Source organism: Ziziphus jujuba, chromosome 4 (assembly GCF_031755915.1).
Source record: "Ziziphus jujuba cultivar Dongzao chromosome 4, ASM3175591v1".
NCBI lineage: Eukaryota > Viridiplantae > Streptophyta > Magnoliopsida > Rosales > Rhamnaceae > Ziziphus > Ziziphus jujuba.
The window spans coordinates 14,111,850-14,127,555 of NC_083382.1; the positions used below are offsets into that span (position 1 = coordinate 14,111,850).

At 32.2% G+C, this 15,706-nt stretch overlaps 1 pseudogene; it reads right to left on the bottom strand.

Moving 5' to 3' along the window:
* Nucleotides 1–8,458: 8,458 nt before the first annotated feature.
* Nucleotides 8,459–15,706, bottom strand: part of LOC112489912 (wax ester synthase/diacylglycerol acyltransferase 8-like) — a 46,417-nt pseudogene continuing 39,169 nt past the window's right edge.

A 15,706-nucleotide genomic window follows, 5' to 3' on the forward strand; every position in this document is an offset into this window, starting at 1 on the left:
CCTTTTCCTGATTCGCATGTCCCGCCTATACTTTGTCATTTATTTTAAACCCAGACACGGAATAGGGATTAATTTGCTGGTGGGAGAATAGGGATAGATTCGCAATCCATTTCTGTTTCCCCACCAAAAAATTAAAAAAATCAATTTTAAAATATATTTTATTTTTTTAATGTGAGAATATATATATTTCTGACAAATATATTATATATAATACAAATATAATATATTTATAAAACATAATTTTATATAAATGTATATATATATATATTCATATATAAAGCGAAAATCTCCAAGAAAATAAGTTGAGTGGAGATTTTTACCATTTTAATTAAAAAAATTATTTTAAAAATCTCGTTCAAATAAAATTACTATAAATATAATAGAAACAAATAAAAGGATAGTTTATTATAGAACATGTAAAATCCAATACGAACAAACACTCATATAAATGAATTATTAATTTTAATTAACTAATTAAAAAGGTTGGTATTTTAAATTCGCTGTTTTAAAAATTTTTAAATAATCATAATAATCAATTTTTTTTTTTGTTTTTAAATTACATAATTTACATACCTTGTGCGCTTAACGACATGGGCAATGAGGAAGAAATTTTGTCTAACCTGGCCCTAAAAGCTTAGGCCTCAAACTTTGCAAGCATTTATTATTATTATTATTATTATTATTATTATGTTTTGTATTGTTTCATTATAATGTCTCTCTATTCCCTTTCCATTATTCTTTTGCTAAAAATTATTTGTTAGAAATTTTATGGATCTAAATATACATAATAAATTCCATTAATCATAAATTACTAACTTCCAAACGCAGTCATTGATAAATTAAATCTTTAATCCTACAAAATAGAAACAACGTAAAGTAGTGCCTATGGACATACTACTCTCAAACCACTCTCAGATTTCTGAAAACCCTAATCTCCAAATACTGTATGGTATATATAGTGTCTGCTTGCCCTAGACCTTTTAAATAGTCTCTGCAAGTCAAACTTATCCATTAATTTTGACACACATAAAATAATAATAATTTGATAATATAATTATACTAGGAAAAATATGGATAAGTCAATGGGCTTATAAAGAGCGTTGGTCCTCCAGTCCAATGGGTTAACTGGAGTCTTATAGAGAGTGTGTGACCAAGGACCCTACTACAAAATAATAAAATAAACCAGTCCCATTAATGGCATAAATAGGCCCTGTAAGTGAGTAATTGATTATGCCAAGCCCACAAATATTAATTTATTCAACATTCTCCCACTTGGACTGCATAATCATCATCATATAAAATTTAAACTCACTTATTATATAATCTCCTGAACCATAATGCCATTTCATCCAAATATATAATATACCGACAGGGCACAACAATATACTAGACTAAGCAGTAGAGATTCTCTCAGTAAATCTCCCAAAATATTATACCATTTTAACTGAGTACTTTGCATGCCATAAACTCAGTCTAGGTAGTAGAGATTTACTTAACCATGTGCAATCCCCCAACACACAAAACCATTTCATTCAAGCACATTGCGTATCGACAGGATACAACAATATACCCAAACTAGGTAGTAGGGATTCATCATGGCACCTGTGGATCAACATACACATATACATAGACTAATAGTCTCAACAATCCTGTAAATACAAGAAGCAATAATATGTGTAATAAATCATCTCATAAATAAATAATGATCCACATACATCAATGTATTAAAATATTCAAAGAAATAAATAATACTCAACATGGATATTACTACAGAAAACATAACAAACTCCAACTGACCTACAGTAGTCTTAACTGCCTAACAATCCCATATGGGACACATGCTCCTCAAATATGCCTACCGATAAAGCCTTGGTCAGTGGATCTGCCACCATGCTATAAGTCGGCGTGTGAACAACAGTAATGAGGCCCTCTTCAACTTTCTCCTTTACCACAAAATATTTTAGATCAATGTACTTCGCACCAGGAGTACCTTTTAAATTATTGGAGAAAGACACTGTTGCAGTATTATCACAATACATCATAATAAGCCTCTCAATGGAGTCAACTACTCCTAAATCGCGGATAAAATTTCGAAGCCAAACTGCATGATGGGTAGCCTCATAACACGCCACATATTCTGCCTCCATAGTCGAGGATGCTGTCACTGACTGCTTGGCACTCTGTTAAGACACAACACCTCCTGCCATGATAAATATATAACCAGTGGTAGATTTCTTATCATCCACACAACCTTTATAGTTTACATCACTATAACCCACTACTTCAAGAGAGTTGGTGCGACGATATGTCAACATATGATCTTTAGTATCCTGAAGATACCTAAAAACCTTTTTAACTGCTTGGTAATGAATAGGACCGGGATTGCTCATAAATCTACCAAGCACACCCACAGCAAAAGCTATATCAGGCCGTGTACAAACTTGAGCATACATCAAACTACCTACTGCTGAAGAATAACGAACATTTCTCATTGCCATCCTCTCTTTATCATTCTTGGGACATTGATCTTTAGAAAATATTTCACCCTTTGTGACCGGTACACTTCCAGGAGAACAATTATGCATATCAAATCTCTTAAGGATTCTATCAATATAGGCTCTTTGAGACAATTGCAACACATAATTAGTTCTATCTCGAACAATCTTGATGCCCAAAACAAAAGAAGCCTCTCCAAGATCTTTCATATCAAAATGATTGCACAACATCTGCTTTGTCTCAGCTAATAGGTCAGTGTCATTAGTAGCCAAAAGTATGTCATCAACATACAATACCAGAGATATAAAACTGCTTCCACTGACCTTCATATATATGCATCTATCAACAACATTCTCCTTAAAGCCATTTTTAGTGACAACCTCATCAAACTTAAGATACCATTGTCTTGAAGTTTGCTTAAGACCATAAATAAATTTCTTAAGCTTACAAACCAAATTACCATTCCCTGTTTGTTGGAAACCAACTGGTTGAACCATATATACATCCTCATATAAATCACCATTCAGAAAAGCACTCTTGACATCCATCTGATGCAACTCTAGGTCATAATGCGCCACAATTGCCATAATGATTCTAAAAGAATCTTGTGTGGATACAGGAGAGAAAGTCTCTGTATAATTAATTTATTCCTTCTGGCTAAACCCTTTACCTACAAATCTAGTCTTATACCTCTCCACTTGACCATTGGAGTCCTTTTTAGTCTTAAAGACCCATTTGCACCCAATAGGCTTGCTACCCTCTGGTAACTCAACCAAATCCCAAACTCCATTTGATGCCATGGATTTCATTTCATCTTCCATTGCATCCAACCAAAAATTTGAGTTTGAACTGCTTATGGCCTCCTCATAAGTGACTGGATCTGAATCATCACTTATATCAAGCTCGTGCTCTTGCAAGTAAACCTCATAGTCATCAGAAATAGCTGATCTCGTAGTCATTTGTGACCTCCTCAAAGGTACATCAGCATCTGCAATAGCTGGAATATCCTGCTCTTCAATAATGAGTTCATTCTGACCAACTACTGGTTCATCAACTACTGGATCAACAATATCTCTATCAGGAACAACTATACTGGGAATGAAAACACTTTCTTCTCTAAATTGAAGCACCCTTGTTCTATTATTCTCATCAAATCCAAAATCATCTTCAAAATAAATGGCCCTGTCTGATTCCACGATCCTAGTGGTGTGAGAAGGACAAAAGAATCTTGAACCCTTAGATCCTATACAATAGCCAACAAAATATCCACTAATGGTTTTAGGATCCAACTTCTTAATTTGGGGATTATAAATCCTTACTTCAGCTTTGCAATCCCATATTCGAAATTGGTGCAAATTAGGCTTTCTTCCTGACCACAATTCAAAAGGTGTCTTAGGAACGGACTTACTTGGAACTTGATTCAAAATATAAGCTGCCGTCCTTAAAGCCTCTCCCCACAAATAATCTGGCAAACTAGAATTTGCCAACATAGACCACACCATATCCAACAAAGTCCTATTCCTTCTCTCAGCTATGCCATTTTGCTAAGGTGTACCAGGCATCGTATATTGCGCATCAATGCCACACTCACGTAAATAAATAGCAAAAGGCCCTGGGTTCCTTCCAGTCTCATCATATCTACCATAAAACTCACCACCTCTATCAGACCTTACAGCTTTTATTTTCTTATTCTTTTGAAGCTCCATCTTTAGCTTAAACTCTTTAAAGGCAACTAAAGTATCTGACTTTTCACGAATAAGCTCAACATGTCCATAACGAGAGTAATCACCAATGAAGGTAATAAAATATCTATAACCACCCAAAGCAGTGGTGTAAAAGGTCCACATATGTCAGTGTGGATTAACTCCAAAACATCTCCACACCTAGCTAACTTATCCTTTCTTACCTTGGCAGTTAACTTCCCTTTCACACATTCAACACAAGTCAACAGATCAGAGAAATAAAGACTAGGAAGTATTCCATCCTTTATTAACCTTTCCATTCTGTGTCTAGAAATATGTCCCAAACGTTTATGCCATAATATTGAGGAATTTTCATTAACTTGTGGGCGTTTGGAAGCAACAATAGGAGCAACAACAGAATTAACAGAGAAATTGAGACCATTATTAAATAAATCAAGCTTATATAAATTGCCACATAAAGTTCCAAAACCAACAACTTTACCATCCTTAAATAATTCAACTTTGTTATAACCTTGACTATCCAAAACAGAAACAGATAACAAGTTTCTTCTTATTGAAGGTACATAAGAAACTTCTTGCAACTCCAAAGCATATCCAGTGGCAAGCTTCAACTTGATTGTTCCCATAATGTTCACCTTCACTCTTGAGCTATCTCCCATATAAATATGCTGCTCAAGATTGGTTGGGCCCCTTCGGCTTATCATCCCATTTCTTCTCTTGCTTTCCCTTTAAGGTCCAACAGTCTATCTTTTTGTGTCCAACTTTATTGCAGTATCCACACATTCCATTGAAGTACTTTTTCCTTTCTCTAATCTAAAAAACACCATCCCTCGGCCCTTTAGGCTTCATACCAGAAAACTTCTTCCTATTGGGGTTAAAACCCTACCCAGGCTTGAAACCTTGTCCTGGCTTGAATCCTTATCCCTTCTTTTGGAAAAACTTCTTGGACTTATCTACTTGATGTGAAACCATAGCAATAGACCTAGACTTACTTAATCTAATATCATTCTCTTCCTTGACAAGGATAGCAGTCAATTCCTCCAAGTTACAACCTTCTTTCTTAGTATTCAAACTCGACTTTATATTATCAAACTGTGATGGAAGACTCCTCATTATAGAATAGGTCAAGAACTCCTCTCCAATGTCCATCTTAAGGTCCTTCAGCTTATTATAATAGGAGGAAAGTAGCATAATATGGTCTTTTACTCCTTTAATACCACCATACTTGGTATTATTCAATAGGTCCAAATAATGATGCTTCTCATTCATATCAAACATGATAAACTTCTTTCCTATCTCCTCAAGAAGTCCCTTTGCAGTATCCACTTTAGGAATACTAGCATATATGGCCTCATCTATGTAATTCTCCATCATCATCATACAACACTTATTAGAGTGCTTTCAATCCTCATAAAGTTTCTTAGCTGCGGCAGTACTCTCATCAGTCGGTATCTCTGGTGGATCTATCTCCAAAGCCAAATCCAATTTCATGAAGGTCAAATTCATAACTAAGGTTTTCTTCCATTTCTGATAATTTGTCCCATCCAATTTCATCATGGCAGTCATGGGCGGAAGGTTTGGGGTGCTACTAGCTCTAAAAATAGTAAACAACAAGACATTCAAAAATTTAAGACAATTCAATTACTATTTTCCAGCCCCTCAACACAAAAACACAAACATAAATATCGCTTAGGGTCTTTGTAGCACTAAAGATACCCTTATGCGGGCCAGGGATAGTCAACCAAATAACCACAATCAAATGCATTGAACTGAATCACCGACAGGGCAACTCAGAACCTGCAATATATGGTATTTAATTAACTTTTATTGCCATTCCAGGCGTCATACAAAGCAACTAAAACTACCGACAGGGTTGCCTAGTTACCCCTATAGACCCTGGTTAATAAGTGGGAGAAAAATAACATATTGGCAAGTTCATGATATAGGTAAATAAAAGATAACCCATCCATTATGCCAACACACATTACATTGGTACACATAATGCAGATAAAATAAGTCTTACGACAGGTGAGTACTTAAAATTTCACATTACTATACCAACTAGGCACAAAGCCTCTTTAGGGAAAACTAACACAATCAAATTTTTCATGCATAGATATTTAAATTTAATTCAATAAAATTGGAATGAAATAAATAAACAGATAAATAAATGAACCAATAATAAATAAATAAATAAATACATAACAGGTTTTTTTTTTTTTTTCCTGCTGACGTCAGCAAACGACACGTCGTGCTGACATTAGCACAAGCTCCAAACGGCATGCCGTTTCTCTCATCTTCTTCACCCAACCGGGTCACGGGTGATCCGGTTCCAGTCCAAACGAGTCACGCAACCCGCTAATTCGACCCACCTGGAAAATACAATTCTGGCCACCGTTTTCAACAATACCGGTGCCATTCTTCTCCTTTTGGTATGGGTAACAATTTTAAAGTATCAATTTGACTAAAGAAGAGCTTAAAACAAACACCCAAACTTAAGATTATAATCGGCCAAAACTCAAAAAATAAACAACCGTGTAATCACAAGAAATTCCAGAAAATTTTGAGCAAAATAGATACCTTTTGATTCCTCTACTCTTGAGAAAGTTTTGCCCCATATCAATTTGGTTCAAAAATGCAGAAAAATAAACACCCAAGTAATTCCAAAAAAAAAAAAAAAATTGCAGAAATTTTTATTTTTTATTTATTTTTATTAAAGCTTTTCAGGTCCAATTCGAGATTTTAAATAATACAAAACACATCGAAAAACAATTTTCCATCATGCCCAGGTCTTAATTCGAACTAAAACAAGGTTTATATACTTTGCACAAATTTGATTCAAAACCCGATTACCACTAGTTTTGCATCACAATTTCTTTTTTTTTTTTTTTTTTTTTTTTTTTTTTTACAAATAACAATCGTGCATGTATTATGTTTCTTCACACATCAAGATCATAGCTTCACAGATCCAAGCACGCAAAAAGAAAAATAAAATAAAGAACATATATTTGAATCCCACATATCATTCAATGGCCACATACAGTTCAATTCGATCATCATAGATACAATGAAGACTAATTACAAAGAAATTTATTATGCATATTAACCATGCTCTGATACCAATTGTTAGAAATTTTATGGATCTAAATATACATAATAAATTCCGTTAATCATAAATCACTAACCTCCAAACGCAGCCATTGATAAATTAAATCTTTAATCCTGCAAAATAGAAACAACGTAAGGTAGTGCCTATGGACACACTACTCTCAAACCACTCTCAGATTTCTAAAAACCCTAATCTCCAAATACTGTATGGTATATATAGTGTCTGCTTGCCCTAGACCCTTTAAATAGTCTCCGCAAGTCAGACTTATCCATTAATTTTGACACATATAAAATAATAATAATTTGATAATATAATTATACTAGGAAAAATATGGATAAGTCAATGGGCTTATAAAGAGAGTTGGTCCTCCAGTCCAATGGGCCAACTAGAGTCCTATAGAGAGTGTGTGATCAAGGACCCTACTACAAAATAATAAAATAAGCCAGTCCCATTAATGGCATAAATAGGTTCTGAGTAATTGATTATGCCAAGTCCACAAATATTAATTTATTCAACATTATTATATTAATCCTATAAAAATAGAATCATTTATTCACCAAGGTGAACCAACGACCACGTAATATAAGCGCCTTTAATTGGAAGATTAGCCAAAGCCATTTGTTCCACGGGACCTATTAAATTCGAGAATGTCATGCTTGCGTTGCTTAATGCATTGTGGATGTATCGAGCTCCTGCCTGCATCAATATCATCTCCAAAGGTTAAACCATTAGAATATGAGTATTTATACTTTATAAAACAGATATGTATAATATTGTATTTATTATAAATTGCTGGACTGGTTAGTGTCTTATTATATGTAATATGAGGTAAAATATCCCATAAATTATATCTAATTGGATATAAAAAAACATTCTATATATATATATATATAAGAAAATTATCAAATCAAAATATTTTAACATATATAAGAAAAGAAAAAAAAAACTGAAATATATAAACAATCTTGACCGTAATAGAATATCTTGATTTTATAAAATTAAAATATGATAGAAATTAATTGGAATAAAATATCATATTAAATCCGATGAGTCTAAATGCTTGGGCATATATGTATATACATACCCTTCTCAAGCTAGGAGATCATTAATGAATGTATTACAAATTATGAACTTAGAACATACTTCAGCCTTAAGTTTGTGCAAATTTGTGCATAATCTCCGGTAAACTGCTAGTGAGAAGAACAGCTAAAGAGTTCCGCTTCCTTTTCGATTGTTTTCTGCGAATAAAATACAATGTCAAGGGGATCGGAGCAGTGGCTTAAGTTTTGTAATGGTATGTGCAAGAAGGAAAATCGATTCCCCCATGGCATTTCTGCTTCAACTTTGGTCATCTCCCTTATGGACTTGTAATCACCAAACATTCTTGTATTGAGCAACACCAGTGCTGTGGAGTTTTGGGTTTTTGGTGTTCCATTCTTGACTGATATTATTTTTCTTGCATGTACAGTTGAGCACCCGAGAATAATATCCCCGCAAGCATATCGGTTATAGTCTGTCAATGTCAAATTTAATTAAATTATATAATATGGTGAATAAAATTAAGTTTTTTATTTTTTTGACATAAATTGTTATTTTGTTGCAAGTATAGTGTCATTTTTTTTTTTTTGGGGGGTAAATAACTATAGTGTCATTGGTGTGTGTGTGTGTGTCTGTATATATGTATATATCCAAACTTTAAGTAAAATGCATAACGTACAAATAAACCAACTTTAAAGGTCGAAGCACGGTTAAGTGCATGAACATATGAATTCATAATTGGTTAAGTGCATGAACATGTGAATTCATAACTTGTTTTTCAGACACAAAAAAGGAAACCTAGGTGTTAGAAGCGATTAAAGGTGCTAGGTGGCCTAAATAAAAGCCAAATGTCCTCGAAAAATTATTATTTCACCAAGTCATATCTCAATCAATAGTAATACCGACATAGCCTTGACACAGTTCAGCAAAAAAGACAACCTTGACACATATAATTAGTTTAGAAAAGTAGAAGTATAGTCTAGTCAAATTTTATATAATTGTACTGTCCAAACATCATGTCACTACAAGAATTTTAATCCCTACTGACAAAATTTTGGCCAACAAAAAAAGTCAATTAAAGGTATGTATTTGTACAAAATTTATTTTTGTTAACAATTGTGGTCGATAAAACAAAAAACTTTGTCACTTAAAAGCCATAAAATTTTACGATTATAATGTGTGACGAAAACGATAGTTACAAACTAGCTGCAAATATAAAAACTTTTTAGCCAACAAAATATTTTTGAATGTTTGTAGTTAATTAGTCACTGTAGCCTCATCATAAAAAATATTTGTACAAATTTTATTATTAGTTATAAAGTGAGCCTAAAATTTAACTATTGGTTGGATCATATTGACAAAAAGGTCTTTTATTTTTATTTTTATTGTATGACAATAATTTCTATTTTAAAGAGGATGGGCATCTAAAACTTATAATATTATGGTGAGGGTTAAAATAAGGAGCTTACAAATCAGTTAGATTTATTTTTTGAAAAAAAATGGTTAGCTTAAACATTGACTTCACAAACTATTAAGGCAAGTCACACACACACACACACACACAAATATCATTTTAAAAAAAATATATATCATTTAAAAAAAAATAAAATCAGTTAGCTTAAACATTGACTACACAAACTATCAAGGCAAGTCTGACACAGACACAAAAAATATCATAAAAAAAAAACTTAATCTGATTATAATAAAACCAAAAGTCTTAATCCGGCAATAAATTATTTGTATAGAATTTATGGAGCATGCCCTTTAAAAAGAATTATGGAAATTATATGCAAGCTGTACTAGTTTATCATAAAACTTAATACTTAGGTTAGGAATAAATTATTTGTTGTTAATTTCTTGAAATCATATTACTTCTTGTTAATAAAATTTTAAAAATGTGTTTGAGTACTAAACTGTTTTTTTTATTTTTTTATTTTTTTACATATATAGTAACTTTACTCATAACATTTAACATTTTTTATTTTCTAATATTTTATTAAAAAAATATTTCTTTCATGTATTTTTTGATTTTTTCAAGTTTTTTTCTTAAGAAAATTACATTTTAAAATTCTTAATTTTATAATATAATAATTCTAAATAATTATTTAGAATGATAAAAATTATAAGGTCTATATAATAACTAGGAAAATGTGTATAAATATATATTTTTTTATTTTTCTCTTTATATATTACTTTAAACAAATTTATTATTTTTCAATTGAGGTGGTAAATATTTCTTTTATTTGTTTAATATTTATATATATTTTTTCAATTGTTTATTACATTCAAAAAATAAATATTTCTTTTGCTATGTTGGTTTTCTAATTATTTTATGCCATCCATCCCATATACCTTTTTTTGGTTTCTTTTGTTTTTTTTTTGTTTTTTTTTTTTTGAAATGCATCCCATCTACTTTATTCTTTTTAAAAATTATTTTTTTGAAATTTTTGATTGTATAATATTTTGACCCAAAAAGAAGATTGTATAATATTTTAAATTTATAAAATAGTTATTTAGGAAGGGAAAAAAATCTTCAAATGTGAGACAACTATTATTTATTTTCGTAGTTACTTTATTTATACCTTGAAATGTTTTTTTAATTTAGTTGGATAAATATTTCTTTTACTTTTTAATAAATATTTAGTTATTTTCAATTTTTTATTAAAAAATAAATTTTGAATTTTCTTTCCATTTTGGTCTCTAAAGAATGCAAATATTTTCATTTTGGTCCCTAAATTATGCAAAATCTCACTTTGGTTCATGTCATTTGACCATTTCAGTGAATACCAGTGAGAACTACCATATTTTATTTTCCTATAACTGTTAGAATTAGTTTAAAATAACAATTATAATTTTGTTTCTTATCTATGTGCCTTTTTATCATTATTCATTTGGTAAAAAAAAAAAATTATTCTTTGGAAATAATCGCAAGAATAAAATAATAAAATAGGTTGTTTTCTATGCATGGAGAAGAGAGTAAAGCTTAAAGTGTCTTATGAGAAAAAAAACAATATATATAAATATATATATATATATATATATATATATATATATATATATATATATATATATATCTATGTATATAGATATACATATATCTATGTATATAGATATACAGTCCGTCTATGGTGCGGATGGTCCTCATGCGGATCACAGTATTGGTGATGGTTTTTCATAGTATTGGTGACAATTTTCTAAAAAACCGTCGTTAATATTATGAAAAACCGTCACTAATACTGCGGTTCTCATGCGGACCGTCCTCACCATAGAATTTTTATATAGATATATATGTAAGGTTATGTTTGGAGTTGCTTTAGATACCTAAAATGGATTATGGAAGAATTTTCCATATAATAAAATGTTTGGTGGAGATATAAAATTTAGATTCTTCAATAATCACCTCTTCAAAGGCTAGAATCTAAAAATTAGCTTGGGATATAACTTTTTAAATTTTGCTTAGCACAACTAGGATTTTAACGTTAGAGTTACTAACAAAACCTTGGAATGCTAACAATTTATTTCCCTTTTACCCATGTAACTTTATGGTTATTTAATTTAAAAAAAAAAAAAAACTTTAGTATTATTTTATAAATATATTTTTCTTCTTTAGGGTTTGTTGTTTAATTAAATGTAGTTTAATTATATGTATAGATTGTTGAAAAAAATTATAAATATAAATATGTTATTAATCAATCCAAGTTTAATAATAAAGGTTATATATATATATATATATATATATATGTATATAGAAAGAAAAATCAAAGAGCCACTAAATCAATTTTAGGACATATAATTTTTAGGAGGAAAAATACATTAGAGATAGAAGAAAATAAATTAAAGTTTTGCCCTTTTTTTTTTTTTGGGGATTAAATTTTCATATCATGACCTTTCACTATAGTATTTAATTGATTAACATAGCTTAAACAAAAACAAAATTAATTAGTATGGAAATGGTTTCCATCTTATAGAAACAAAAGACAGACTTGTGAGTTGAGGGAGTAGCAATCAAGCGTTGGACTTGGCCATGGAGTTTCTTGTTACAATTGGCAATTCAATTGTTGGAAAAATTGGCGAGTACATTGCTGATCCAATTGGCCACCAATTTGGTTATCTGTTTTACTACGAATCCAATATCAACATTCTCAAAGAACAATTTCAACATTTGAAGGATACTAAACAAGATCTACAACACTCCGTAGATGTGGCAACTAGAAGAGGTGACGAAATTAAACAAAGTGTCAAGACTTGGTTGAGCCAAGCAGATAGCATCTTTGAAATGGTGGAAAGTTATCTAAGTGACAAAGGCCAAGCGAATACAGGGTGTTCCATTAAGTCTTTTCCCAATTTGGTGCTGCATCATCAACTCAGTAGGAGAGCCAAGAAGATGGTTTAGTCTGTTGTTGAGATCAAAGAAGCAGCCAGCAAATTCGATAAGGTTTCTGACGTTCCAATTCTATAGAATATTATCGGAACCAAAGACTACACAATCTTTGAAACAAGAAATTCGATTTTGAAAGGAATTATGGAAGCATTGCAAAATAGTGATGCAGAATGATTGGAGCTTACGGTATGGCAGGTGTCTGCATATCCCAAAGTGGAAAAGATTCAACAAGATATTGCAGAACACCTGGGTCTAAAATTCGATGAGGAGGTGTAAAGGCAAGAGCAGTTCGCTTAAGACATTGACTAAGAAAAGAAGAAAAATTCCTTATAATTCTAGACGATGTCTGGAAGAATCTGGACTTATATACTTGATATAGGAGTGTGTTTTACGGATGATCAGAAAGGATGCACAATATTGCTAACCTCAAGATATCAAGGTGTGTTAGAAGATCATATGGTGGTGGATGCGGGCAACAATTTCAAAGGTGAACTTCTATTAGAAAGTGAAGCATGGAGTTGGTTTTCGAAGATAGTGGGGGATAACTTGTTATCTGATGAAAACGCTGAGTTCAAACACTTAGCAACTTAAATTGTGGAAGAATGTGCATGCTTACCGCTTGTGATTATAACAGTTGCTCATGCTTCGAAAAACAAAAGAATACATTTTTGGAAGGATGCACTGAGACATCTTTAGAGTTCCTCCATGGATAAAGATGTATATTCCATTGTGAGACTAAGTTATGATTTTTTAGAAAACGAAGAGGCAAGATGGATATTGTTGTTCTGTAGTCTATATGAAGAAGATGAGGACATATCAATCGACAACATGTTGAATTTGTGTGTGGGATGGGATCTGTTCAAATATGTCTATACTCTTGAAGGATCTAGAAATAGGTTGCAAACATTGTTGGAATAACTAAAATCTTGGTGCTTGTTGTTGAAAGATAGCAACGAGGATGATTCAGTGAAGATGCATGATGTCATTCGAGTTGTTAGAATGTCGATTGCTGCATCGAAAGATTTCAAACTGTATAATATCAATGTTATGAAATCAGAGAATAAAACTAAAACACTTCTAGCACAAAAAACACTATGATTTATCGAGGTTCGGAAAATTGCCTACGTCCCCGTTGCTCCTGTGAGAGCCTCTGTTTTTCTTATTGAGTTGTTGGTTTTTACAAGCCTAGTTTCAAAGCTATAATGGTAGAATCACAAAGATACCCAAAACCAACCTAAGTCCCTTTTTACACCCTCTCTCTTTGTGTTTCCCAACTCAATTCACTCAGAACCTCACAAAGAACAACAATGAAGAACACAAAAGAAGAGAACAACTTTCGGGAACTTTTTCTCACTCTCTACAACTCTCTAAGAAAAATAATAGCCTTCCTTTTTGAAGAAGAAGACCATCTATATATCAGGTGCTCTTTATCAAAACAGTGTAGCTTCACCTGGAATGCAATAATAATACCAATACACCTAGTAATCTAGTCCTTGAGTAAAATGGAAGCGCAATGATAGTCTTGCCCTTCATTAATGATGTGGCATTGAAGTGCGCCATTTTGTCCACAATCAGCTTCAATTTCATTCTTCTTTTACACTAACTTGTGTAAACAACCAGCAAAACAAAACAAAACACCAGAATTTGAGGATTAATACTTCACATATCTCCACCTAATCCTCAAATTCATATTTAACAAAAACTCATCACCATCCCAACAAACAATCAACTATCACCAGATTAGCCAGCTCCAATTTGGAGCAGATTTTTGCAAGTATTGAACTTGCCAACAATAAGCACCTTTGTACCCATATCAGAAGGATTAAACTCAGTGGGAATTTTCTTCAACTTAAACACCTATTGAGCTATCATATCTCAAATAAAATGGTATTTAACCTGAATATGCTTAGACCTCTCATGAAATACTGGATTCTTGCAAAAATGAATGACACTTTGGCTGTCTGAATATAACACCACTTCTTTGTCAGGAGCTTTAAGCTCTACCAGCAAACCCTTAAGCCAAATTGCTTCTTTTGCAGCCTCTGTTACTGCCATATACTCAGATTCAGTTGTTGATAAGGCCACTACAAGTTGCAGCTGAGACTTCCAACTTATACAATTCCCATTCAAAGTATGAATATTGGCAGCTAAGCACCCCGAACTTTATCGGAGTTGATGCAGTACACCCTAAACTTTTTTTTCTAGCATTGTGCATCCTAAACTTCCTTTTCGCTTGCACCGTTGGTACTTTTGTTAAAACTGCTTAATGGAATGATCATGTGCTATGCACGTGCTAATTAAGCGAGGATAGATCAAGTAATTTCACATATTTTTCTTCTTCTTCTTCTTCTTCTCCTTCGTCTTTTTCTTTTTATTCTTTCTTACAAAACTTGTTCCTCGTTGCACACAAACTCCAAATTCAAACTGTAGATCTTTTTCTTCTTTTACGCTTACACAACCACAAGCAAAAAAGAGAAAAATGCTACCTTCCCAGTCTTTTTTTCACCTTCTCTTTCCTTTCCTTCGTGCTACCAAAACGCCCATATCGAGGCAATTTTTTTTTCTTTTTTTTTCCTTTATAATTTATATTTTATGATTATTAAAAAAAAATATGTTCTTTTATTTTTTGGTTGTATTCTTTGCCTCCCCAAGTGGGTAACTCCCATGGGTATGAGAAACATAGAGAGAGAGAGAGAGAGAGAGAGAGCATCGAGGTGTGCTTTGGAGATGGAAATCCCTATGTGATTGAGTGGGTTTCATGGGCAGAAAGCGAAATAATAAAGGATAAAAAATATGATTAACTGCAGTGATGAATAAGAAGATCAATTTTAGTGATACCCATGAGGACCTCTCTTCTGTATCAGATTGGAGTTTAGATTTGATGATGTTTGTGAAGAAGAAGAAGAAGAAGAAAAAGAGTATGTGAAAGTACCTGATCTACCCTCGTCTGATCATTCTGTTAAGCATTTTTTACGGAAG